This window comes from Opisthocomus hoazin, chromosome 1, assembly GCF_030867145.1.
Source record: "Opisthocomus hoazin isolate bOpiHoa1 chromosome 1, bOpiHoa1.hap1, whole genome shotgun sequence".
In the NCBI taxonomy this organism is placed as follows: Eukaryota; Metazoa; Chordata; class Aves; order Opisthocomiformes; family Opisthocomidae; genus Opisthocomus; species Opisthocomus hoazin.
The window spans coordinates 126,865,920-126,893,873 of NC_134414.1; the positions used below are offsets into that span (position 1 = coordinate 126,865,920).

A 27,954-nucleotide genomic window follows, 5' to 3' on the forward strand; every position below is an offset into this window, starting at 1 on the left:
CAAGCTGCCTTGGCCAATAGGGATCTCTTAAACTTATTAATAACCATCTGTTTATGTCCTTCCATCTGAATTTGTGGCTAATAATATTTTCTGTGGACGACTTGCCCCCATGTCCTGGGTTTGGCCAGGACAGGGTTAATTTTCACCAGACTCCAGGAAGGGGCACAGCCGGGGGGTGGGGGCTGACCCCACCTGGCCAAACAGAGCCGGGTATTCCATACCATGGGACGTCACGCTGGGTTCCGGTGGGGGGGGAGCGGCGCGGCGGGAACGCACTCGCGGCTTGGGCGGGCGCAGCGCCGGTCCGGTTTCGGGAGAGCGGCTGTGTACGGTTCGTGGTTGTGTTTTCTCCTTATCTGTATCGTTGTTGTTCCTGTTTTCCCTCTGTTTGCTGTTCTGTTAAACTGCCCTTATCCCGACCCACCAGTTTTCTGCCTGTTTCTTTCCATTCTCCTCCGCACGCCGGCGGGGGGAGGGGCGGCCGCGTGGCGCTTTTGTTGCCGGCGGCAGCCGAAACCGAAACATTAAATTGGCGCCCAGACGTGGGGCGGGGATAACGGCAGGGCTGAGCAGCGGGTGTTAAAACTGCTTTCTTACATTTTGTTAAATTTTGTTATACGCATTTTTCTGTGTTAAAATAGTCGCCGGTAAAAATGTTTCTGACTTTGATCAAATATCTCTGCTACGTAAATCCTTACTTGCTGTATGTGTTTGCCGCCGTGCTGTTTGTTACCTCGGGAAAGAAGATCAGGATGATGATTTTGCTGTACTGTACGATATCGACTTATGATATGATAACATCACTGTGCATGAAATTAGTCTTTTATTTGCATGCGGCACTGCGGTCATTTCCGTACCTCGGATCCTATGTCTTAGATTTTGTTAATGATCAAACCCAGTCTGTGGGGAAAACCGAAGGGGATACCTTCCCCCACTCTTTCGCCCCCCCCCCTCTCTCCCTCAGGCTGGTCCTAACTGCTTTTGAGAATTTCGAGTACCCGTGGGATGCTCAGGGCAGCACTCTCCTTTTGTTATGCCTCCTGAATGGGTTGCAGGTTTTGTTTAGGGTTAAGCAAGTCGTTAAGAACATCGTGCAGAGACCTGCCCCGGGGCTGGATAGCTGTGAGTGGCTGGGTGTGTGGGACAGCATGGGCAGATGTCTAGAGCAGTGGGCACCTGCGGTGTGTTTTAAACTCACCCCTGAACAAATACAGAATCCGGACAATCTGGTAAAATATCTGAAAAAAGTGTGCTGCCACCCTGGGAATTCCAGAGAGACACAGATCACCACAATGTGCTGGGGTCTGGCCCATGCCTACCGAGCCCTGTTCAACACTGTTCAGTGCCTTAAAGGGGAAAGGGGGGGAAGCGAAGCGGCAGGCGCTGCAACTGGCGCTGCCCCCCCAGCCGGCCCTGCAGCCCCTCCAGCCCAGCAGGCAGTCCCAGCCCCCCCGACAGGCACCACCGCTGCTGCAGCCACAGCTGCAGGGTCTGCCTCGGTTTCCCCAGCGGACACAGCAGCTGCTCCAGCCCCAGCTCCAGCCACAGGCACAGTGACTGAGCCCAATGACCAACCTGTGCAGGTAGCAGTCGCCCCCGTAAAACTAAAGAAAGATGCAAAGAGAGCAGATCGCTCCGGGAGGGATGACGATGAGCCAGGGTCATCACGGGAGATAGAGACAGAGATCATCACCCGGTCCCTGTCCCTGGGCGAGCTGCGAGACATGCGGAAAGACTTCAGCCGCCACCCAGGCGAGCACATTGCCACCTGGCTGCTGCGGTGCTGGGATAATGGGGCTAGCAGCTTGGAATTAGAGGGCAAGGAAGCCAAGCAGCTGGGATCCCTGGCCAGGGATGGGGGCATTGACAAGGCCATTGGGAAAAAGGAACAAGTCCTCAGCCTCTGGAGGAGACTTCTGTCAGGCGTGAGGGAGAGATACCCCTTCAGTGACGATTTTGTATGCTATCCTGGCAAGTGGACCAATATGGAAAGGGGTATTCAGTACTTGAGGGAATTAGCTGTGCGGGAGCTGGTTTACTGTGACACAGACGATGAGCAGGTACCCACAGACCCAGATGAACTCCAGTGCTCACAATCCATGTGGAGGAAGTTTGTGCGGAGCGCACCCTCCTCGCATGCCAACTCACTGGCAGTTGTAAACTGGAAAGGTAAAGACGCACCAACAGTGGACGAGGTGGCTGTCAGACTCCGCCAATATGAGGAAAGTCTCTCTTCCTCCCTTGTCTCAGCTGTGGAGAAACTGGCCCGGGAGGTCCGACAAATGAAAGAGAGTAGGTCCTACTCCCCACCTGTACGGGCCATCATCTCAGCTATTAGGGGCAAGCGTTTCCCTGCTCAGGAGAGGGAATACAGAGGCTACACACCACGGGGCACCCTGTGGTTTTACCTGCGTGACCATGGAGAGGACATGAGGAAGTGGGATGGAAAACCCACCTCAAGTCTAGAGGCCCGAGTACGTGAGTTGCGAGGTAAAACAATCACAAAAGGGGACTCTGTTAGGAAAAATGCCGCTCCAGTTTCCAAAAGCCAGCTCTCCAGACCAGGTAGACAGTTTGACCTTGATTCCGATCCTCTGGAGGGGACCTCCAAGTCATTTTTACAGCAGGTGAGCAGCAATTTCTCTGACGAGGATTAGAGGGGCCCTGCCTCCAGCCAGGTGGAGGAAAGGGACAACCGTGTCTATTGGACGGTGTGGATTCGGTGGCCTGGCACGTCAGATCCACAAGAGTATAAAGCTCTAGTGGACACTGGTGCACAGTGTACTTTAATGCCATCAGAGTTCAAAGGGTCAGAGTCCATTTGCATTTCTGGAGTGACAGGGGGGTCCCAAGAGCTGAGTCTACTGGAGGCTGAAGTGAGCCTCACTGGGCAGGACTGGCAGAAGCACCCCATTGTAACTGGCCCCGAGGCTCCGTGCATCCTTGGGATAGACTATCTTAGGAGAGGCTATTTCAAGGACCCAAAGGGGTATCGGTGGGCTTTTGGCATAGCTGCTGTGGAGACGGAAGAAATTAAACAGCTGTCCATTTTGCCTGGTCTCTCGGAGGATCCTTCCGTTGTGGGGTTGCTGAGGGTTGAAGAACAACAGGTACCCATCGCGACCACAACGGTGCACCGGCGACAGTATCGTACCAACCGAGACTCCCTTCTCCCCATTCATCAGCTGATCCGCCAGCTGGAGAGTCAAGGAGTGATCACCAAAACTCGCTCACCCTTTAATAGTCCCATATGGCCAGTGAGAAAATCTACTGGAGAGTGGAGACTGACAATAGACTACCGTGGCCTGAATGAAGTCACACCACCACTGAGTGCTGCCGTGCCAGACATGCTAGAACTTCAATATCAGCTGGAGTCAAAGGCAGCCAAGTGGTACGCTACAATTGACATCGCTAATGCATTCTTCTCCATCCCTTTGGCAGCAGAGTGCAGGCCACAGTTTGCTTTCACCTGGAGGGGCATCCAGTACACCTGGAATCGACTGCCCCAGGGGTGGAAACACAGTCCCACCATTTGCCATGGACTAATCCAGACTGCACTGGAAAAGGGTGAAGCCCCAGAACATCTGCAGTACATCGATGACATCATTATATGGGGCGACACAGCGGAGGAAGTTTTTGAGAAAGGGGAGAAAATAGTTCAAATCCTTCTGAAAGCCGGTTTCGCCATTAAGCGAAGTAAAGTCAAGGGACCTGCGCAAGAGATCCAGTTTTTGGGAATAAAATGGCAGGATGGGCGCCGTCAAATCCCAATGGATGTCATCAACAAAATAGCAGCTATGTCTCCACCCACCAGCAAAAAGGAAGCACAGGCCTTCCTGGGTGTTGTGGGTTTTTGGAGGATGCACATCCCAAATTACAGCCAGATTGTAAGTCCTCTGTACCACGTGACCCGGAAGAAGAATGATTTTGAATGGGGCCCTGAGCAACGACAGGCATTTGAACAGATTAAACGGGAGATAGTTCATGCCGTAGCCCTTGGTCCAGTCCGGTCAGGGCAAGATGTTAAAAACGTGCTCTACACCGCAGCCGGGGAGAATGGCCCAACCTGGAGTCTCTGGCAGAAAGCACCAGGGGAGACTCGAGGTCGACCCCTGGGGTTCTGGAGCCGGGGATACAAAGGATCTGAGGCCCGCTATACTCCCACTGAGAAAGAGATTCTGGCAGCATATGAAGGCGTTCGAGCTGCTTCAGAAGTGGTCGGCACTGAAGCACAGCTCCTCCTAGCTCCACGATTGCCGGTCCTGGGCTGGATGTTCAAAGAGAGGGTCCCTTCTACGCATCATGCCACCGATGCTACGTGGAGTAAGTGGGTCGCTCTGATCACCCAGCGCGCCCGAATGGGAAACCCCAGTCGCCCAGGAATTCTGGAGGTCATCATGGACTGGCCAGAAGGCAAAGATTTTGGAGCATCGCCAGAGGAGGAGGTGACACGTGCTGAAGAGGCCCCACTGTATAACCAGCTGCCAGAAGATAAGAAACAGTATGCCCTGTTCACGGATGGGTCCTGTCGCATTGTGGGGAAGCAGCGGAGGTGGAAGGCTGCTGTATGGAGCCCTACACGACAAGTCGCGGAAACTGCCGAGGGAGAAGGTGAGTCCAGCCAGTTTGCAGAGGTGAAAGCCATCCAGCTGGCTTTAGACATTGCCAGTCGAGAGAAGTGGCCAGTGCTCTATCTTTACACTGACTCTTGGATGGTGGCCAATGCCTTGTGGGGGTGGCTGCAGCAATGGAAGAAGAACAACTGGCAGCGCAGAGGCAAACCCATCTGGGCTGCCCCATTGTGGCAAGATATTGCTGCCCGGCTAGAGCAGTTGGCTGTAAAAGTCCGTCACGTGGACGCCCACGTCCCTAAGAGTCGGGCCACTGAAGAACATCAAAACAACCACCAGGTAGATCAGGCTGCTAAGATTGAAGTGGCTCAGGTGGATCTGGACTGGCAACATAAGGGTGAACTCTTTATAGCTCGGTGGGCCCATGACACCTCGGGCCACCAAGGAAGAGACGCGACATACAGATGGGCTCGTGACCGAGGGGTGGACTTGACCATGGACACTATTGCACAGGTTATCCATGAATGTGAGACATGCGCTGCAATCAAGCAAGCCAAGCGGGTAAAGCCTCAGTGGTATGGAGGACGATGGCTAAAATATAAATATGGGGAGGCTTGGCAGATTGACTACATCACACTGCCACAAACCCGCCAAGGCAAGCGCTATGTGCTCACAATGGTGGAGGCCACCACCGGATGGCTGGAAACCTACCCTGTGCCCCATGCCACCGCCCGGAATACCATCCTGGGCCTGGAAAAACAAGTCCTGTGGCGACATGGCACTCCCGAAAGAATCGAGTCAGACAACGGGACTCATTTTCGCAACAGCCTCATAGACACCTGGGCCAAAGAACACGGTATTGAGTGGGTGTATCACATCCCCTACCATGCACCAGCCTCTGGAAAGATTGAACGTTACAATGGGCTGCTAAAAACCACTTTGAGGGCAATGGGGGGTGGGACTTTCAAAAATTGGGATACCCATTTAGCAAAGGCCACCTGGTTGGTTAACACCAGAGGGTCCACCAACCGGGCTGGTCCTGCCCAGTCAAAACCTCAGCGCCCAGTAGAAGGGGATAAAGTCCCTGTAGTGCACATGCGGAACATGTTAGGGAAGACGGTTTGGGTCAGTCCTGCCTCGGGCAAAGGCAAGCCCGTCCGCGGGATTGCTTTTGCTCAAGGACCTGGGTGTACCTGGTGGGTAATGCGGAAGGATGGGGAAGTCCGATGTGTACCTCATGGGGATTTAATTTTGGGCGAGAATAGTCCATAAATAAATTGTATAAAGTTAGTTGTTAAATAACCCTGTCACTGTCTGTTATCACTGTTATAATTGTTATATTTTGTACCAGTAGTAGCATAGTAAGAATCGTCCAGATTAAAGAAGGATGGACTTTTTCGATGAAAACCTAGCAGAGCACGGTGATGATGGAACTGGACCTGGTTTTCAACAACTAGCATCCAGCAACTTCATCAAGATCAACATCTCCTGCAGGCTGTGGGCACGGGCCGCACCAGATACATCAGCCTTGAGCTCCGGATGCAGCAAGTGACCGCCCATCACCACACATCACCTCCCCTGCCACGGAAGACCATAACGACAGATGGAGCCTGAAGTCATGGATTAAATGAACTCAACGGACACTTTAGAGTGATGATCCATAGATTAAAGGAATGATATCTGGAGACAGGAGAAGTGGTGGTGATCAGCTGGACAATGGGGGACCTGGGCATGACATAGATGGTATGGAATAAGGGGTGGATAATGTCCTGGGTTTGGCCAGGACAGGGTTAATTTTCACCAGACTCCAGGAAGGGGCACAGCCGGGGGGTGGGGGCTGACCCCACCTGGCCAAACAGAGCCGGGTATTCCATACCATGGGACGTCACGCTGGGTTCCGGTGGGGGGGGAGCGGCGCGGCGGGAACGCACTCGCGGCTTGGGCGGGCGCAGCGCCGGTCCGGTTTCGGGAGAGCGGCTGTGTACGGTTCGTGGTTGTGTTTTCTCCTTATCTGTATCGTTGTTGTTCCTGTTTTCCCTCTGTTTGCTGTTCTGTTAAACTGCCCTTATCCCGACCCACCAGTTTTCTGCCTGTTTCTTTCCATTCTCCTCCGCACGCCGGCGGGGGGAGGGGCGGCCGCGTGGCGCTTTTGTTGCCGGCGGCAGCCGAAACCGAAACACCCCAGTTGGGGTAGTATCTAGGAAAAGGCACACCTACTGCATACGCAGCATTTCTGCATGTAGCCAGATGTACCAACACGTGTCTGCTGCCTGAGACCTGGAACTATGACAAAGTCTCTTTAGGTCTCAGCGCTGTTCTCTTTGTGGTCACAAAGAGCCAGCTTCTCACCTAACACAAAGGGATTCAGAATCATCAAAATCTACGGAGCTGCTTCACCTCACACCAACTGGTCTGTAGGTGTTTCTGTTCTTCAAACAGCGCTCAGGGTAATCCATAAAGTCACTATTCACAGATTTCTGGATGCAGCCTCAGAGGCTACATTTATTTTTTCCTGTGTAACCTGTTCCAAAACAATGCCTGCCTCAGTAAAAGAGGTGGGAGTGCACACTAAAGTTAATAATAAGAAATTTGCCTACTTCTAGCATTTCTGGATTATGGGAAGGATGATGAAACAGGAGTGGCTTCTGCTAAAGTCCTTTCTTCATTTTTTAACCTGTTAATACCCAGAAGTCTACTATCTAAGCATTACATCAGGGGTTTAGCCTTATTTTGCTGCATTTTCACAAATTCTGCAGAGGCCCAGAACCTTTGGGAAATGCTATTTCAACAAAATTTGATAAAAAATTCAGTGAAATAACTTGCACCTCCCTTTGTCCGTGCCTTAGTCATTGACAGTCATGCTTTTCTGGAAGAAGTGGTAGCTTCTGTAGACATTCCATTTTCTCAAGAAAGTCATGTTTAAAAGGTTAACTACAGTCGCAACCTCTGTCATGGTAGAAAAGCAAGACACAAAAACTCACCTTCTGTAATTTGTGGTTTTAGTATCACCACCAGCTCCCCAGCTGGGAACCTCACAGATGCACACGATGGTCAATTACTTCGCTCAGAGGCTGAAAACCCCTGTGATCTACCAGCTTCCTCTTCTCTGCAGTCTGGGAACGGACTTCACTAAAATAGTGGTCTTGCATTAGAAGCAAGTGATGGGAAGTAACAAGCGTGCTTTGATTTCGGACACTGTCTTGTCATGATGAAACACAGGTTGAGTGGAAACGGCTTTCAATACCCATGCAAGGCTCTTATCTTCCAGCATGGTTTCTTTTCTTTCTTGGAGGGGCTTCAGAGCTCTAAGCCTACAAAAGAGAAATGAAAGACAAACCAGAGAAAAATCAGAAGTGTCAAAGTTCTCTGGCTGACCTCAAATTATGGGAGTGGGTGCCAGGAAGCAAGCTCAGAGTATAAGTGAACAAAACAAGAGCAAAAGTCTCCCCAGGACCCTGGAGAATCTCATATTTCTTTGCAACAGTCCTTCAGGGGCGTAGCCCTTGCTGAAGTGAAGATTTCCACCGAGATGTGCAAGCTGACAAGCGCTCAGAGAGAGATTTTAACTGGGTCAGCTGGATGTGCAAGGCTTCATTTTCTTGTCTTCTGGAGGTTTGCAGCACCTGCCTGTTGGCAAAAGGATAGCTGATATGAGAATGAGCACTGCAGCATCTGTTACCTGCACAGAAAGCCCTGGGAACTTTTATCCTTAGTAAGAAAGAGAAGAAATGTAAGTCATCCCTGAAGTAGACTTTGTAACACATTTCTCAACGTATTTTGCAGAAATGCACCCATTCCACATCTAGGAAATGTGAGTTGCTAACTGCTTGGAAATCAGACAATGTCTGGCTATTCATTCCAATAATGAAATGGAACCGCCTTCCTGAAAGCCACATGCACACGTTGTTGGCTGAACATGATGCATCTGCTCTTGGTAAAGCCACCAGGCTTTGCTTAAGATCACAGAAGATCTCACTTGGATGGAGCACTCTGGCCACACCTTTGTTCAGTCTGCACTTTAATGAGGGTCAGCTTTGAAGGTACACTAGGTTGCTGAGGGCTGGGTGCTTTGCAACACTCCATATTTCCTACCTGCACAATGAATGAAATGACAATTACAACTGCAGAATAAAAGGCAAAAGAAAGAAGGCTGGGAAGGATGACATGATCGCAATACTGAAGCCATCCCAGACAAGCCTTTCTCTAACTTGTTACTAAAGCCCTTCAGTGATGGTCTGGGGTGACCCTCTATTCCAGCATCTTGTCATCACTACAAACAGAGGCTTTTGCTAACATATAGCCTGAAAATCCTTCCACAAACTTAAAACCATTACTTCTTACTCTATTTGAAAGCGATAAAGAGAACATTTACACTTACGCTCTTTACAGATTTGCATTTATGTATTTGAAGACATCACATCTCACAGCAGACTAAATGACCCCAAGTCTTTCAGCCCTTCCTCAGACTAGTAGTCTTGCTGCTGTTCTCTCTGCCTTCTCATGTTGGCTGACATCTTTCTGGAAGCACAATGCCTAAAAAAATTGGGCTTGCTACCTTATAAGATCCTGTTTATCTGAATCAGCAAATATAGTTCTCAAATAATTCCTTAGTTTCTTTACAGGGGAGAAGAAAATGAAGCAGTGCCATGTGCCAGGTAAAAGTTTGGGACTTCATAGATCTGGCAACACCATTCTTGTTCCAGAAGACAGAGAGGCTAAAAATAAATTTCAAAATTATATACACTTATTTTGCCACAAGTTGTGACAATCCTGAGCCTGGACACACCTGCCAACACTTACTGCAATGACTGTGGAAGGAGGAGCTAGAAACATAACTTACTCTTTCCTTTCTCTGCAGAGATGACATAATATCCTTTTACCTTAGAAACCAGAGAAATGCATACTTAGTAGGCTGAATATGTAACGGAGCTCTTTCAGTGATGAGTCTGCATGCAAATAGCTCAGCTCATTGCTCTGTGGTTGAGGACCACAAGAATTACTTGCAAAACCCATCCCAACCAAAGGTGGCTGAGTCCTGTGTTTTGATGTCTCGCTTACATGGGATGGGGCCTGAAGACAGACCAGAAATAAGAGTTAGCTTAGATCTTTTGAAAACTTAGCTAAAAATCTGTAAATGTGATCTATCTGGCAAACACACTCCTAGATACGCAGGAGTATGTTTAGGAGAGGATCACGCATGCTGGGGAGGCTGCACTGCCCGGCTGGACGCTGCAGCAGCCACAGCCACCACGGGCGCTTGATAGGGGAGAGGAAGATGGCTCTTATCCCCCTGGTCCAAAACGACCACTGTCAGCAGAAAAAGCACCTCTCTGCAAAAAAAGGGTATGGAGCAAAACATCTAACCCATCAAGACTACTCACTGCTAGGAACACAGCCAAGAAAACCCTCATTCTGGCCACAGTAATGCACGTCCTCTCTGTGTCCTGGAGACGACCTGTGGCTTGAGCTATTAGGTAGCAGGTCCCACTTGAGGGCTGATATTCTATCCCGGTTCCCAGGGAGGTGCACGATGCTGGGGCTGCTGCTGGTGTGCCCTGGCTGCCCAGCTGCTGGCTGCGGGGTGCAACAGGTCCTGGCTGCCAGGCTCTGCCCTGCTGCTCCAGGGAACCCCCAGCCCCGCTGCACCCCAACACAGAAAAATCGCCTGCCATCCCACTCTGCTGCGAGACACACTCCCATTTCTCTGGGGTGGGGGGTGGAAAAGGATCTAAGAAAAAAGACAAAGCAATCTCCTGTTTTTACTTTGTCTCATTACCGCAAAGGGTAAGGTGGAAAGTACCAGACTTGTAAAGCACACTACTGTCTTTCATTTTCTACATGCGTGGAAATTTTGGACAAATGTGTGAAAGCATCCTACTTCCTCTGGGAGCTGTTTTCACTAAAACCCCCAATAATCTGAACTCAGTTGCAAAAACAACACCCTGAAGGTTGTATCTGGTCAGGATTACTTTCTGTATATGAAGTGTCTAGTCTGCCACTGCCTATATAAAAAGCTGAGTGCAGCTCAAAGTCTTTCCAGGGGAAAAAATAATATGCTTGAAATCTCTTCAACATACCAAATGTGTGCACAGAGAATAACTTTTATAGTTCCCACAAGTGGATGAACAGGAGTGACCAAATTGTCAGAACAATCCACTCACCCCCGTTCGCAAGTCACATTTCCGCTTGTAATAGACATCGGCATCTGAGTTCACCATCCTAATCTAACAGGCATTCCCAAACGGTTCAGTGAGGGCAAAGTCTCACAAAATGAGTGGATGCTACCGAGGGAATACACGTCAAACGTCAAGGAAGGCCTCAGGGGTTTTGCCTACACCAGGGAATATTTCTCCTAGTGCTTGCTGGTGTTTACCTGTTGGTTGCTAACAGGGAATGGCTGGTAGCAGTGCTGGGAGCACACCCGTGGCCAGGCTGACGGCATCGGGGTGTTCAAGCCTGGAGGATGCTGCTCCACCCAGCCCAGTAGCACAAGGGACCAAATAACGGGGGCTGTGATACCACCACCCTCCACTTCAGCGCTGGCAAAACCCCGGCTTATTTATTCAGCAACCACCAAAGGTAAGAGTTGGAAGCCCTTCGCAGCCGAGAGCAGGTCAGAATTAGCGAGCAAAACCTCGGCCACCTGGCCATATCCCGAAGAGCAGAAAGAAGACGGGGCGGAGGCGAGCTGACGGGAGGATGCAGGAGCGGTGGGGCAGAACGCCCACCGCCTCCCACCTCGCCCTCCCCTGAGCACACGGCAGCCTGCCCCTCCTCCGACCGTGCTCTGAACCCCCTGAGATGCTGCAGAAGACCGCTGTTTGGCAGACCACTAGATGGCAGGGAACGGCAGGGACTGAGCAGCAGCCGCGCCTCCCTCCCCTGCGAGTGGGACCCCCCATCTCCCCCGAGCCCCCAGCTGCCAGCCAAGTCCGCAGACCGGCTCTCCTAAACCACAGAATCACAGAACCACAGAACGGTTTGGGTTGGAAGGGACCTTATTAAATTCAATGAGCTGGGCTGGAAGGCACCTCACTAACTTCAATGGGTACATCAGGGAACAAGCATAACCCCTCCACACCCAGCAAACCTCAAATTCACTTCTTTTTTTTTTTTTTCCCCTTCTTTTATTGGGTGATATTTTGGGGGTTCTTTGGTTTTGCTTTGTCTGCTCACAGCGCTGAAAAAAGACTTGGCACCTGCTTTGAGCTGCCACTGAACCGTGGCACGGTGGTGGTGCGTGAACAGAGCCTGTTGTTTTTTGGGGAAGGGCAGGTGCTTTTCTGCAGTTCTTTGGAGGACAGAAAGACAAGCCACCAGCCAAAAGAGGTTTTCACTGATTAAGAATAAAATAAACCCCTTACACCTTAAATCATGTCCTTAATTGCTGCTGCTCTCATACGCAAAACTACCATGAACCATGGCAGCAAATATCTGTCTCAGCCCCTCGGACACAAAGGAGTGGAAGCAACTGAAGCTACAAGGCTGTTCCCAGGAGCTCAGAGCAGTGAGCAGCGTGGACAACATGAAGACAACACGAAGAAGGTCGCAGTGTGAGAGCTGGACCGCAGCTCTCTGCAATGCAGGAGAGCTGTTGCCTTCCCCCCCTCTAACACGAAAGTGGCAGCAAAGGGAAGTCAAAGATTTGTATGAGGAAAAAACCTCAGGCCAGCCAATACCCAGTAGCATCTGAAGCGAGATTATAGATTTCTAGGTAAACGAGGAAAAGTAGGGTGGGTCTGATGTTACAGTTTTCAGATCATAAAAAGCGAGTGCAAAGGTTAGTGGCAGCAGGAGATTGAATCCCAGCTTTCTATGCTGCTGCACAGAAAAACATTTGGTTACAGCTTGTCCCCACCATATTCTGGGATAAAAACCTCTGAGGGCTCTTGGTAGATGAACCAGAAGGAAGAAAATCAATAATAAAAGAAAAGATTATTTTTATAGTTTCGTATTTGTCTAAGCAGAGAGTATTTGAGGGGAGTTCACATACCATGCAAGCTGTTGCAGCTACAGTTAACCTCCTTCCATCACGGAAGAGGATAACTCCTTCACAATCCATGGCGGCAGGGACGTTGAATTCCTCGGTGTGATTTACTGTTAGAGCAGCTCTGTTAAACCATTGAAAGATAATGATTAGAAATGGTCATCAAGCATCACTGGAGAGAGCAGAGAAAAAACAAAGACTACATTTACTTAAGGATTTACGTAAGGTCCACCCCGCAGATCAGCGCAAGCACAGGAAGAGCAGCCAAGCCTGTGGCTGACAGTGTGCACTTGGGACCAGCAGCAGAGCTGAGAATGACTGCAGTGTGAAAATTTCCTCCCTGTATTTACTGTTCTGATCCTTGCAAAGTGCCTTACCCGAAGGACTGTCTCAGCAAGGGATACAAAGTACAGCTTTCCACAGCCAGAAAATACAGTTATTGCACTTAACTATCACTTATCTCCCAGAGAACAGAAAACAAACATAACCTATTACAGGGCCCCAGAGAACTGTAATTTGTCCAAATATGGGGGAGGAAGACCATTCATTCAGTCTTGAAAATTTTAACAAGAGGTCTAAAATTAATCTCCCTTGCGTTCTCACGGTTCTTTTTCCATAAATAAATATCCTTTTGCCAGCCACTGTTTTTCCATACTAAGGGCTGTATTACCAGCACACGTATCTTCGATTACTAGCTGCACAGGATTAGATTGTCTTGAAATTTTAATTGTTCTTGCTTTGCTTTGACATTCTGAAGCACTAGGTACACTCTCTAGTAGATTAGTCTGTTACCTGAACACAGATGGTCTTGGTTTAAAACTTGTGTATTATCACAGGCTGTGTTTTGAGACTGCTCCTACTTTTGAAGTACTCAGAATGTAAACTCCTACCAGTATTAGCATAGTTGGTTCAACACCACTACTACAGCAACTGTCCCGTTATCGCAACCTTTTGATGCCACGGAGCTAATTACACATACAGAGAGGAGACTGTGACCTTTGAGTACTTTTCTTTCTTATAGATCTTCAGTCATTGGTGAGGGCAACTGAGACGTCCACATCCCCGAAGAAAAAGGACTTCAGCCAGTCAGAAAACTTCATATAGAGATGACTTTAGCAATCAGCCAAGCTAAAAGTACTCGTTTCCCATCCACACATGCAAGATTTGGGCTGCACTGTCTGAGGCCTACTGGCTTTCAGAAGACAAACGGAGCAGTGCTTTATGTGGTGGCCCCAGGCAGTGCCTCTGGGGCTGAGGACAGGTGAAGTGCTCAGGAAGACCCAAGACCTCTCATTAGGCTGTCTGATCCCACCAAGGTGCAAGTTTTCATTCCCTCCAAACTCACTCCGGGGTCACGAAACCCACAGAAACAAGTGAAGCTGCCTACATTGACAACGCACAGAACCACAGAATCACAGAATGGTAGGGGTTGGAAGGGACCTCTGTGGGTCATCTAGTCCAACCCCCCTGCGAAGCAAGGTCACCTACAGCAGGCTGCACAGGACCTTGTCCAGGTGGGTCTTGAATATCTCCAGAGAAGGAGACTCCACAACCTCCCTGGGCAGCCTGTTCCAGTGCTCCGTCACCCTCAGAGGGAAGAAGTTCTTCCTCATGTTCAGACGGAACTTCCTGTGCTTCAGTTTGTGCCCATTGCCCCTTGTCCTGTTGCTGGGACAGCAGGCAGCGTCAGAGCAGACAGTAGGCGATGGGAGCAACGGTCCCCTGGCAGGTCTTCCAAGGAAAACAGCTCCGAATGATGAAGGTCTGGTTTTCCTTTTGTAAATAGTGACTGCACTGTGGCCCTTCCCAGAGCGGAAAGACCACGATAAGGAGGAATAAACATAATTAGTTTCTTCAGAGACAGTCCATAGCTTGCAAAGATTTTTAAAATAATGAGCAGGCACAGCACGGCTTTTCAGGCCCCAAATAGAATTTTTAATGTGCTTCCTTTCAAAAAAATATTTTTCTGCTACCACCTCGTCTTTGTTTTCCCTGAATTTATTGCAAATGTAATTTTCTTCCCAGCAGGTAGTGGAGGAATGACTGTGTTCAGGGTGTGGCACACAGAGAGAGATACCCTATCATTTTCACAGACACGTAGGTGTCTGTGTCACCTTGTAATTACTTCACTATGTCTAAACCGCAGGCTTGGTCTCTGTCAACAGTCACAGAAAGAGGACGGGGGTGCAGAAAGGCAACTAGCCCCAGCAAGGCAGGCAGGGGCCGAAATGGGCACAGCCAGGGCACAGCCACGCGCCACCCCCTGGAATTCAGTACTGAGGTTTGGGATGACAATGTGCCAAACTGGGTTTAACCACTTTGGGGAGGCGGAAAAAAAAACCTGCGTGAAAAATCTCCAGAAGTTTCAGGAGTATGAAAACAGCACTTTTGTTTAAACATACACAAAAAGCATTCGGCAGGTCTGTTAAGAAAATTGTGCCCTCTGGGATACCCCGGGGAGGGGGGTGTTTACACTGGTGGTCAGGTCAGTGGTACGTACCTGTAACATTTAATGCAGTCGTTATAAATGATCCCTTGTTTTTTTTCAACAAGAAAGCTTTTCAGAGTTTATCTCTCGTAAGTTCTCCTAACAAGTTGACAGAAATATTCAGAAAAAAATATTTTCTGATGAAGACATTTTTTTTAGATAGACCATTTTTATACAGCAAAGAATTAAAAATTAATTCTGTGAAACTGTAAGATTTCATTTCCTCTTTATCTGAATAGGTGTTTTATTATTTCATTTGAAAATGCTACTTTAACTCATGCACAGCTTTCTTTTCTGTCTACTAGATAATCGGCTAACCTGTTACAGTAGCGGCTGGTGTATTAGAAGTAGTTGCCTTGGGTAAGAAAAGAATGAGCCCTTGAAAGGATAGGGCAAATAGGGCTTTTATGGTGGACAAATAAATCTTCTGCCATCTTTAAGTCTGCATCACAGTAATATTGTTATCTTACTCCATGATGACTCACTTTCCTGAAAGAAAGGGAAGACAAAGGTAGGAAGCTCTTTCAATCTGATTGCGCGTTACTCATTTCCTGAGCCCCCACCTGTGGACCCTGGGCCCTCCCTTGGCCAAGGCACAAGGCCCACCGCCCCCAGGCACCCCTGCAGCTCCCCAGGGCTCTGTACGCCCATGCCCTCCTCTTCCTTGGGAGGGAGGAGGAGGAGGGGACAGGAAGCTATGGGCCTCTGAAGCACTCAGAGCAGCCAAAAATCACTGAAAACCACATCTTGAACAACCAAAATAGATGAGCGCTGTCTGTTCTAGTCACCAAATGAGGGAGAGTCCCATGAGAAAATGTAGGTTGAGGCTATGCTCATTCACACACCCAAGGAGGCCAAATTAAGATTACTTACACAAGGTTTTCATTCTATCATTTCATAACTTCCCTTTACATAAGGGTATAATGCTGTTTTTCCTATTATTCATCCTGTTGTCTGGGTAAGCTACTTCTTTTAGGACCTCCTTTCTGCTTTTTAATTTCAAGGGCAGATGGCGCTGCCTCTGGCTGTGCCCTAGTCTTTACTGTTCTTCATGCAATTAGCTTCAAACACTCAACATACAAGAGGAATTCACATACCCTTTTCCCATGCATTACCTACCACCTGTTCATTGGTGGGACCCTTGTTGCCTGTTCCCGTTAGTCTTGCCAATAAGGTGACTGAAATCATGGTTCATCCGTTTAGGACAAACACTGTCTTCCCGTGGCCTTCTGCGAACTACTGCACAACAGCACCCTGAGGACAGCGGGCTTCCCCTTCAGCTCCCAAAACTGCATTTTGGGCCTCACCGAGTATTGAGCAGCACCACCACACAAATCCCAGTCCTAGCAAGTCCAGGAAACTAAGTCGCATCCAAACATAAATGCAGTTACTTGCTGCCTAGCACCCGGGCTTGGACATTTTGAGCACAACATTCAGAAAGTCCCCCCTTTCCAGGTAATCTAACTACTTATATACTTTTAAGAATACAGGGGGGGGTTTGCCTTTAAAACACCCGCTGCTTTAAAAAGGGTATAGAAGAGGGGATGTCCTTGATGATTTCACTCAACTTCAGACTAGGCAAGCCAGGAATAGCCATCCATATAACACATTATTTTTGGCCTTAAAATGACACCAGCTGGCAAACTAAGAGCTAGGCAGAACTAGGAGGGGTTTTGCTGAATACGTGAAAGTAAACAGACATGAACAATTTTTCCCGGAGTCTGATAATTCATCAAAGAAAAGGGCATAAAGGCTTGCAGGACAATTCAGAAAGTGTTGTTACAAAAGTTTAATTTAGGTTTAGGGAGGCTATTCTGTCTTCATGAAGAGCACTGCAGCTCAGTTCTCACACACTCTGTTGGCCATCTTTACTTGGGACGTCAGCTCTATGGGATCAGATGGCCTCTTACCATGTCAATGTAGCAGGCTTTGCACGGGGCAGTCCAAGTGTGTATTTCCATACAACAAAGACATTCTTTGTGGCTCTTTAAGACTGAACATATCACCAATCTCATCTGAGCATCACATGAATAATATTTAAATATCATAAATGTCTCAGGTAAACATATTTCTAGCTAATAGTCAAGAAAATTCTTCTCCTGTGTAGTCAAGTGGCAGCAAGGACAAAGACATAGGTACTTACATCTTCACATTCAAGTACAGAAAGAGCTGTTGCTCTCTTAGCAGGCACACATGCATTTTTTGTCATGCAAGGTCCCTAAAAATTTCCACAGTTTGCCAAAAGATTGCTTAATGGCTGTAAATATTCTGTGCTGCTTGGACCCTCTAACTTAAGTGGATGTTCGAATTTAGACTCATTTAAAACAGAAGCCAAGACTATATATAAATCCCATAACTCAGAGTTAACTTTTTTGCATTTTTCCCTCCCATGCATTAGATTAATTTCCCAACTTTCAGTTTCAGCAGTAAGTCGGTAATACAGTAAATAAACTCCATGCAAGTAATTTTGCACAAGTGACAAATGAACAGATGACAGAATGAAGAACTGACATTCAACCTGTTTGACCTTCACAGTATGTTTGAACTTCAGCCTCTAAATGGAAGACCTTCTATACAATGTCTTCTGCAAGCAGATTCAGGTTGCATCTTACTTCTTTGTTTATGAGAGATTAAATCTCCAGCAGGCATTCCTCCAAGATAGTAGCTAACAGCAAAAGTCTTCTAAAATTACTTATCTTGGCCAAATTCATGAATACAGCCATGTAGTATCAGCTCAGTACTTCTGAAGCCTAGTCTAAACCACAATGCACACCTATTCAACAGTATTACAGTATCATATCAATCAGTGCCTGCCACCCATCTTTGTATGAGATGAACAATAGCTCCAGGTGATGTAAAACCACAAAATGGAATATATGCAGCTGTTTTCCATGCCAGTAATTAATGACTTTACTTCATTGTAGAAAAATTTACACCACATCAAAAGCCCCAAGATATCGCACTGAACAAAAAAAGGTGAAAGGTAGTTTAATGCCCTGCAACCACAAGCTCTATACAAAACGGACTATCAGGAAGCCTAAAGCATGAATCCCCACCACAAGCCTTTATTCCCTGCACCAAGACGTTAACTCTTGATATGTGTAGCGTACGTGCTCCCACTCCCACAGCAGCTGCGGATGCCTCTGTAGCTTGGCTTACAGGGTAAGATAACATTTTGCAGCAAGAGAAGAAACAGCTTCTTTCTCTATGCTGCAGCTGATTAGGAGGGAATAGTAACAAGTCTGGAGTCAACCTGGGGACCCTGGCATTCTCTTGCTAGCCTGCTGCAAGCCAAAGATGCTGGGGTTTACATTCTCATTGGCAGATCTCTCTGCAGTCAATATTCTGCTTTACTAGATCTCAGGCAGACCCTATTGAGGGTACAAACACGGACCAGTCCCCCTTTTTAATAATTATTATTCCTGGAAACCGACGGCTGGTGGTTTGCCAGCTATGTAAAAAGTAATAAGTTCACATTTTGTCTAAATAAATATTTGATCACAACACACAGTAAAAGAAAAACAGTTACCAATTTCAGAGACAGGTACAGCCTAGCAACTAACTCTGGCAAAACACTGGGATTCATGGGTCTATCTCCTCCTTAGGACCTACTTAAATGCAGACTTTCTCTGGAGTTTTCTGTAATTCATCAATTTGACAATCTTTCCTGGAATATCAGTTTAATAATAGTAGCCTGATATTTATGTAGGCTGTCATTTTTTGCTGGAGGAGCATTGAATACAACAGCGCAAATTAGATGCTGACCTCCTTTGGGAGTACGGATGTGGAATAACTTCCTGGACAGAATAGAAGAGAACAGCACAGTTGCAAGGGACCTACAAGGACTATCTAGTCCAACTGCCTGACCACTTCAGGGCTGACCAAAAGTTAAAGCATGTTGTTAAGGGCATTGTCCAAATGTCTCTGCATCACTAACAGGCTTGGGGCATTGACTACCTCTCTAGGAAGCCTGTTCCAGGGTTTGACCACCTTCTCAGTAAAAAAATGGTTCCTGATGTCCAGTCTGAATCTCTCCTTGCACAGCTTTGAACGATTCCAACTTGTCCTATTGCTGGATACTGGGGAGAACTTCTCAGCACGTCCCTCTCCACTTCCCTCCTCAAGGAAGCTACAGAGAGCAACGAGGTCACCCCTCGGCCTCCTTTTCTTCAAACTGGACAAGCTCAAAGTCCTTAGCCGCTCCTCATAGGACGTGCCTTTCAGCCCTTCCACCAGCTTTGTTGCCTTCCTCCAGACACATTGAAGTACTTGAATACCCTTCTTACACGGTGGGGCCCAGAGCTGCACGCAGTACTCATGGGGAGGCCGAACCAGTGCTGAATACAGCAGGGCAATCACCTCTCTTGACTGGCTGGTTATGCTGTGTTTGATGCACCCCAGAATGCAGAGGTTTGCCTTCTTGGCTGCCAGGGCACACTGCTGACGCATACTGAGCCTGCTGCCAACCAGCACCCTCAGGCCCCTTTCTGCAGGGCGGCTCCCCAGCCACTCCTCTCCCAATTTATCCTTGTGCCTAGTGTTACTCATCCCAGGCACAGAATGTGGTACTTGGACTTCTTACATTTAATCCATTAATCATTATCCAATGCTCCAATCTATCCGGATCCCTCTGCAAGGCCTCTCACCCCTCAGGAGAGTCAGCAACACCTCCCAGTTTGGTATCATCATCAAACTTGCTAATTGTGCATTCAACTCCTGCGTCTAGATCATTGATAAATATATTAAACAGAACTGGCCCTAGAATTGAGCTCTGAGGAACATTGCTGGTGACCAGTTGCCAGCCACATGCATCCCCATTCACTGCTTTGAACCCTGCTGTTCCACCTGATCTCCACCCAGTGCAGTGTACCTGCTCATCTCAGAGTTGGACAGCTTGTCCAAAAGGATGCTGTGAGGGATAGTATCGAAAGCCCTACTAAAATTCAGAAAAACTACATCCATTGCCTTCCCTTCATCCACTACACAGATGACCGCATGGTAGCAGGATATTAAATTAGTTAAACAGGACTTTCCCTTTGTGAACCAATGCTGATGGTGCCCAATGATTGCATTGTTCTTTAAATGTCTTTCAGCAGTACCCAGTACAATCTCCTCCATAATTTTTCCAGGCACTGAGGTTGGACTAAGAGGTCTGTAGTTTCCCGGGTCTTCCCTCCTGCCCTTCTTGTAAACTGGAATAACATTGACTAGCTTCCAGTCATCAGGGACCTCCCCAGACTCCCAAGACCTTTGGCTGATGATTGAGAGGGATCCTGCCAGAACATCCGCTAGGTCCTTCAGTAAGGTGGGATGAATCTCATCAGGTGCCATGGGCTTCTGAACATTCAATTGATGCAACTGGTCCCTTTTCAATTCCAGTGTGGACAATTTCAGTGTCCATAAATAGAAAGTCTCTGTTACGGCAGTCATGGTCCTCCAACTCAGAGGTCTGGGCAAATGAAGGTCTAGCAGTATTGTTAAAGACTGAGGCAAAAAAGCGTTGAATAGTGCCACTTTTTCTTCATCCCTATTTGTCGGGTGACCTTCTTGAACAAGTACGGTCCAATGTTTTGCTTAGAACTCCTCTCTCTATTAATGTACCTTAAAAAGCCCTTCTCTGACACAACACTGGCCAGTTTCAACCCTAGTTTAGGTTTGATCTTACATGTCTTCTCCCTGCATATGCGAACAGCTGTGTAATCTTCCTGCAAATCCTGAACTTGCTTCCAGAGCTCATACAATTCCTTTTTGCTCCTGAGTTCCATGAGAAATTTCCCATTCAGCCAAGCTGGTCTCTTGCCCCAGTTGCTTAACTTATGACACAGTGGAATTACCTGCTCCTGTGCTTCTAAAAGGTGGTTCTTAAAAACTGACTAGTACTCGTGGACCCCTATGCCCTCAAAAGCAGATTCCCAGGGTACTTTGCGAAATGGCTCCCTGAACAGCTTAAAGTTTGCTCTTGTGAAGGCCAGAGCAGCAACTCTGCTGTCCTGTTTTCTCATAACACCAACAATTTTAAATGCAACAATTTCACTATCACTGTTGTCGAGACAGCCACCTACCATCACATCTCCCATGAGTCCTTCTCTACTCACAAATAAGAAGTCTAGGAAGGCATCTTTCCAAGCTGACTCACTGAGCACTTGTGACAAGAAGTTGTCTTTAACAAACTTCTGGAATTTCCCAGACTTGCTTGTCACAGCAGTATGGTATTCCTAGTTGAGGTCTGGGAAGTTGAAATCTCCCTTAAGGACAAGGGCTACTGATCCACAGATTTTTCCTGGTTGCCTGTAGAATAACTCATCAGAGTTACCATCCTGGCTGGGCTATCAATAGCAGACACCCACTACAACACCTGCTTTGTTTTCCATCCCCCTAATCCTCACCCAGCAGCTCTCAAACACATCATGCGTAACTGTAAGGGCTGTACAGTCAGACCTCTCCCCTACACACAGTGCAACTCCTCCACTTGCCTGTCCCTCCTGAACAGCCTGTAGCCCTCTGTCCCAGCACTCCAATCACAGGACTCATCCCACCACGTCTCGCTAATACCGATGACTCTCTAGGAACAGACCAGCGCTGCCAGTTCACCCTGTTTGTTCCTAATATTGACTGCTTCGGTGTGCAAGCATTTCAGATGAATAAAAGAAGTTCTTCAGAGAACAGGAGCACAAAACCTAAGGACTGATGTTTTAATCAACTTCTGTAAAAAAAAGAACTTCCTATAGGCTGTGAGGGCAGGATTCAAACCTCACAATGTGACCTTGAATAATAGTGTTTCATACGCATGCATAAAATACCCCATATTTTATACTGGCAAGTAAAGGCAAGCAGTGTGCTTAGTCCATTGCTAGGTCTCATACAAACGTGCCAGGAGGGCACCACTGACTGAGGCGGATGAGCATTTAGCCTTGACTGGCAACCGAGGGCTGCCATGGCATAGTCATCATATACCTAACCCTCACTTTCTGCATCTCTCCCTCCTTGTGGGCCCTGACAAAGTGCCATCAAATGTACCCTTCAAAAGGCTTTGCAAAAGTCTAAGAATACCGCAACCTGCCTCTGTGCAAGAGCTTCATGTGAGGCTAGGGAAGGGACTAATGCTTATCAGATTCATAATACCTGGAAAGAGGGGTTTGCTATTGGTTTCTAATATACAGTCACCACTATTCAGAGGCATCCCAGGACGTACATAAAATGACATAAGTTGTGGAGTACGCACTGCATCACTGCTGCTCCAGGACTTCAGCATAGCTGCATTTATGTAAACAAAAGTAGAATGTGATATTATACCAGATGTCTGAAAATATTTCCACTATCTTTCTGAAAATTAGCTAGTTTTATATAATTATTTCCCAGAATGAACCTCAGTGAGTACTGACACAAAATGTTTCCTTCTTATCTTCACAGCATTTCAATTGTTCTCAGTTAAAAAAGAAAGTGACAAAACACATATATATAATAAAAAAAAATTGGAAAAAAATAACAAGTACAGTTTATGACATTTAATTAGAGCTTCTGAGATCTGGAAGTGGAATACTTTAAGATACTAATAGTGGAAAGAATAAGTGGTGCCATGTTTTTTTCTCTGATAGGGAGCGAGTCACTCAGATAAAAGTCACTTGCGAAATACCAGCATGTACAATCTGCAGTAGTTTCCTTTATAATTATCTTTTCATCATGTTTATAGTAACAGCTTCTGGAAAAAAGGGTCTCTCTTACACTTTTGGGCCTTTTAATTGTGAAAATATTTTTTGACCTGCTTTTTTTTTTTTTTAATAAATCTTCATCTAGAGGATGAGCTGATAACTGGACAAAATCAATGGCACATGGACTAACCACAGCCTCACAGCATTTTTGTCTGTGGCTGAAAATTCATGGCACGAGGTCTTCCTTTGACCCGTGTCTCTACCCTTCTTCAGCCCAAAGGAAATCTTTCCATTCACAACCAAACAATCTTTCCGTTCACAATCAAAGATTTATGGGCATCCCAGCAGTACTGCCAAAATCTATGCAATCAACTGGAAACCAAAATATGCATCGTTCAGTTGTTTCCACTGCACTATGCATAACCTTCGAGCGTGACAGCTTACAAAGGCAATGGCAAGTGAACAGCCAAAAGGGCAAACAAAATACGAGGTGGGGAAAAAAAAAGGAAGAAAAAGCATGTGGGTAGTGAGAAAAGTTAAGACACAAGAACAGAGGGGATACAAGATGGGGAAGATAGAGAAAAGCTGCTTGTGAACCCACACCATTAAGGTCACAGTGAATGTTCCTATCCTACCTATGCCAACACCTTGCTGGGGCTCTCACTCCCTTTCCCCTCCTAATCACTTCTTACGCACTAGAGCTCATACCTGCACATTCGGTTCCTCCCTGGCAATTTTCAGACGCATTCTCTGGCTTCAATAAGTGAAGGCTATGAAAACATGAAACTAACTCAGCTACCAACCCACCCCCACATGTACAACTCTCATCCTCCCTCTTGCAGCGCTTTGCTTGCAGGAAATTAGTGGTAGCCACCAGAAACCTTTAGAAAAAACAAAGGATAGGAGTTCACCATTTAGAAAGTTTTGCTACAAGACCAGAAGAGTTCAGCCCTCACCCTCCCTCTCTGGACTGGGTCATTATATCAACAGCATTGCTCACAGGCAGGAAGGCAAACTGGTGGGTCTCACCTCTTCCTGAGCAACTGCTTGGGAAGGGAAAAAGACATGCTGTGAAGAAAATACTCTGAACTTTCTCAGGATGTGGGAAAGCCGAGGGGTTGCAGGCAGCTCATTCTCTGGAGATTATGGAGCAGAAAGAAAACACACACTCAAAATCTGGATTCAGTGAAAAATTTTAATTCTTACCCTCATGGGAAAAAACAATTTTTCTTCCTAGTTAGGAAAGAGAAATGTCATTCCTAGTACTTTTTCTTTTCTGCATTACACTGTTTCAATCATATATAACATGAATAATATGAGAAAGAAGAGCTAGATCTCCATGTTAATGCCCAAAGATTTTTTTGTCCAGCCTAAATCTACTGGGTTAACACACCTGGGTTATGTCACGTCTCCCTCTTTTATAGGGAGACTGATGATATTTTTGGTATCACATCTTCTACATTCAAACCTTTTCCTCCCAAAAGAAATGGAGGACTGAGGATTTCCTTACTGCCTGCAAGGAAAGATTAACATCTCTGATATGTAGTAAAATCAGGCATTTTTCTCCTGGAAGACAAGTTATCCTGGACAACCTGGACTCACTGCACACAAAGAGAGCTGCTGTGCAGCACAGGGATAGTTGTAGTCCAGTAGTTGCTTATTGAAGGTCCTTTGAGATGGTCCTAGGCTGTGCAGGTGTGTCTTCCATTGGGTCTAAATACTTGGATTGTTAGAGGAGTGAAGTTCCTGATGTATCTTTTGGGGCTTTGGGCATTCCTTTTTTTCAATTTGGCAGCATGTGTCTTTAGAAAGGGAGTGATTCATTCAAGATAGAACTTGGGAAGGAGGAGAGAGACCCTCTTTTTCTCGGAAATAACTACCTCTGTTCTAGAAAAAAAAATGCCAGCCCGGAAGTTATGACGTAGAAGGAGAGTCTCAGTGAAGAGCATCCCCTAAAGGATGCAGGAAGGACCTGCATCCACTAAAGAAAGCACCACGAGGAGCTACGAGCAACAAGGAGCTGCTAGAAGGTACTGTGCAAAATCTGGTGCGAGGCAGAAAAACACAGAGTTGTCTGAAATCAAACCTGGAAGCAAGGACCTGCCTACAAGGACACCACGAGGTGGGAACAAGATCTACACAGGCCCTTTATTTCTGTCTGTCGCCTCAGTTTTCTCTTTCTAGAAGGTGAAAGCTCCCCATTTAGATACTAACCAAAACCTACATTTTATAATTTAAAATTCATTCTGTTTTTCAGTGGAAGAACTTGTTTAGGGAAAACGGCTACTCAGAGTAACCTCAAAGCTGGATTTATCTCAGGATCATGTCACAGAAGTCAGCAAATCACACCGAAAGTTAAGTACTACTTGTACATTCATATACACATTCATCTTAAAACAGGATAAAACATGACTACGTGTACCCAGAGAAGGAACCTGAAGTACACTTTAAGGTTTTCTGCAAGAATGAAAACTGACATCTGTATTTCCACATATTTCTATTTGACCCTATTATCTAGAACTAAAGTGATATCTAGAACTAAAGTCATATCAAGAGAGATCATCTTCTAAATGTGAGAATTTGCATCAGTATGTTGTTCTGGGTTTTTTCAGTACAGAAGCCAATCAGCAAAACTACCAGCACTAGATATTAGCAGTTCTCATAGTCTCTCCACAGAGAGAGGCTCTCCCACTGCACCTCGAAGCGCAGCTGGATCTGACTTGCACTCCCCTCAAACACTCCCCATCACACAAAGAAGTGACCTCCTTAGGCTCCTCTTCACAAAGTTAAACACTTCCCTGTAATCGTGTCTGCTACTCACCGTAGTTCCTCTTCTGTCCTGTAGCCCAGCATTGCTGGCACCCCATGTCATGCAGGGCAGGTGCAGGACCTCTCCTCTACTCAAGGGGCTTGGTTTCCACCATCATCGCTCGCTCAGTGCTCTGAAGAAGAGGATATAGAGCAGAGTGGAAGTTGTTCTCAGCTCTTCTGCTAAGACAATTCTTCTTCACACAAGGTAAGAGAAATGGAGGCAGCTCCATTTCCAAATAGTTACTGGTTTGGAAATGCCACTGAGAAAGGAGATTCATAAAAATATTCAACCTCTACCTAAAGTTTCAGCATAGCTTATTCGGTTTGTTGTACATCCTAATAACTGCTCTCTTTTTTTCCCCTCTACTGTAGTCTCTTACCTTCAAAGAGAGCAGAAAATTAGAGTCAGAATATGCAGAATTTTACATTATTTAGTGTTATTCACAAGCTATCTATTCCTCAATATAAAACATTTTCATAACAATTTACAAAGGTAAATAAAATATTTTAAGTTAAAGACTTCTTAAGCCTTGAAATACTTCTCTCACAAAATATTCATTCCACTGAAGATACCTTCCACTATTTCACTGGGAAAGGCGAAAAAAAGAATTGTTTATATTTATCCTATTTTTGGAAGGAAGGTTTCTGGAAGTAAAGATGGTGAAGTAATATTTTCTCTTTTGACTTGACATTATTTACACTGTGACAAGATAAATAAAAACTATTTGTTTTTAAAATAGAATACACCATATATGTTTAAGCCAGCAGAGAAGAACGATGTGTAAACATCTAAATCATACAATGTCTGAACTAAGACAGAGAGTGTTTTGGGACAGGGTTGTACCAACAGCCCCACTTCTCCTAAATTCCCATTTCAGGGCCATTTCTTCTTTGAGAAACAGTCCCAAGCTAAGCAGTTTCTCAAAAGGATATAAATGCTTGTAAATCCTAAACACAGCTCAAACCTCTCTCTCAAATATTTCAGCAGGAAAGGCTGACAAACGCGTACCGATACTATCAGTTACACATGCGAAACACAATCATATGAAAGCTGTACCTGCCCAAATCCACTCTGTAATGGAATGAATTATACACACACCATCAAAACAGCTATTGTCTACACACTGCAAGTAAACAGAGCAAGGATATTAAATTAAATCTGCTTGTGCTATCCCAAGAGTGGTGTAAAACCACTGAGCAGAGGATTTACAGCTTGTGTTGAATAATTTGTTATATTATCCACATAATAAATCAGGCTGATAGAAATTAAGTTCATGCCTATACCATTTATCCCCTCAAATTTTCAGACTTTTTAACTGGTCATAAAGACCAGAAGAGACAATTGTGCAGTTTCTGGGAATATCTCGCCTCTTCTATTAAAATACCCACCTTTCAGCTAATACAGAAAAGCTTGAGGAAGGGAGACCTCGCAGCAGAAACCTCACTTTAAACATAAAGGAGAAAAGTCACGAGGAGTGCTTCCAGGAAACCAGAAACCTGTTCTAGTCAGTCCAGCCAGCTGCTTACACCGTTTCAGGTTTCCACAGGCAATCTTTCGCAGCGACCCCATCTTCCCCACTTTTAGGGTAACAATTTTTCTAGAAGCTGGGGAGCCCATACCGCTTTCTAGGGCTAATTTTGCCCCTAGGTTCTTCACATTAGCTAGATGAACATGCAAAGCTGTGTCAGAAGGGGCAGGGGAAATATCTGGGTTTGGCTAGCAGAGACACATCTCCTACTCCTGTGGGAATGGAGAGGTTTTCCATAGATGGGAGTACTGCTAACATGCCAAAAAATAAAGGCATAAAGAGCTCTTTATTATCGACTGTTAGGCACCATGTTTATCCCATAGCAGAGAGTTTTATCTTTCCCAAATTCAACATCAGATTAAAGTTTCTCATCCAGATCTGGCCTGCACAACACTAACAGAAATGTGTCTGAAGACTCAGAGTCCAGACCTCACGTGAACCTGAACAGCTAAGGCCAGTGGAACACTCAAAAAATAAACCCTTCACAGTCCCAAAATGCACTTAATAGGAAACACAACAGGGAGGCCGCGGCAAAAACCTCAACCTCAGCTGTTAAACAAGGCCGTGCTGAGTAACTCCTGCAGCCTGATGCTGTAGGTCAGTCACAGGGCTTTGCACTGCCTCCGCTCCCTTACTGATTCGGAGAGGACAGGACCAGGCGCCCCCTCAGCGTTCCTCACTATTGGCAGACCACCAACCATGTCCTACATGCAACCCCATGAAGTTGTGCCGTTACTCCTCCCTGACACTGGGATTTCTGCTCTTCCAGTGAAAACACAACTTTTGCTTAGGAGGCAGCCAGCCTGCTCAAGAATCCCAATTTCTCCAGTTGTCTTCAATTCCAATTTTCCAGTTTCTCAAGTGGCTGGTCTGCCCATTCTCAAACATTGCAGTGCTGCCAGGCAGCCAGACCAAAATG

The 27,954-nt window shown here is 46.5% G+C and overlaps 1 long non-coding RNA gene across 2 annotated transcripts in view; it reads right to left on the bottom strand.

The window, feature by feature from the left end:
- The window catches only part of LOC142363066 (uncharacterized), a 36,597-nt gene extending 9,624 nt beyond the window's left edge, over positions 1 to 26,973 (bottom strand). For both annotated transcript variants that reach the window (XR_012765458.1, XR_012765459.1), the window contains exons 1-4: positions 26,896 to 26,973; positions 25,517 to 25,637; positions 12,565 to 12,682; positions 7,553 to 7,882 (exon numbers count right to left, since the gene is read on the bottom strand). This is a non-coding gene — a long non-coding RNA (uncharacterized LOC142363066). The remainder of the gene's footprint in view (positions 1 to 7,552; positions 7,883 to 12,564; positions 12,683 to 25,516; positions 25,638 to 26,895) is intronic.
- Positions 26,974 to 27,954: the final 981 nt, after the last annotated feature.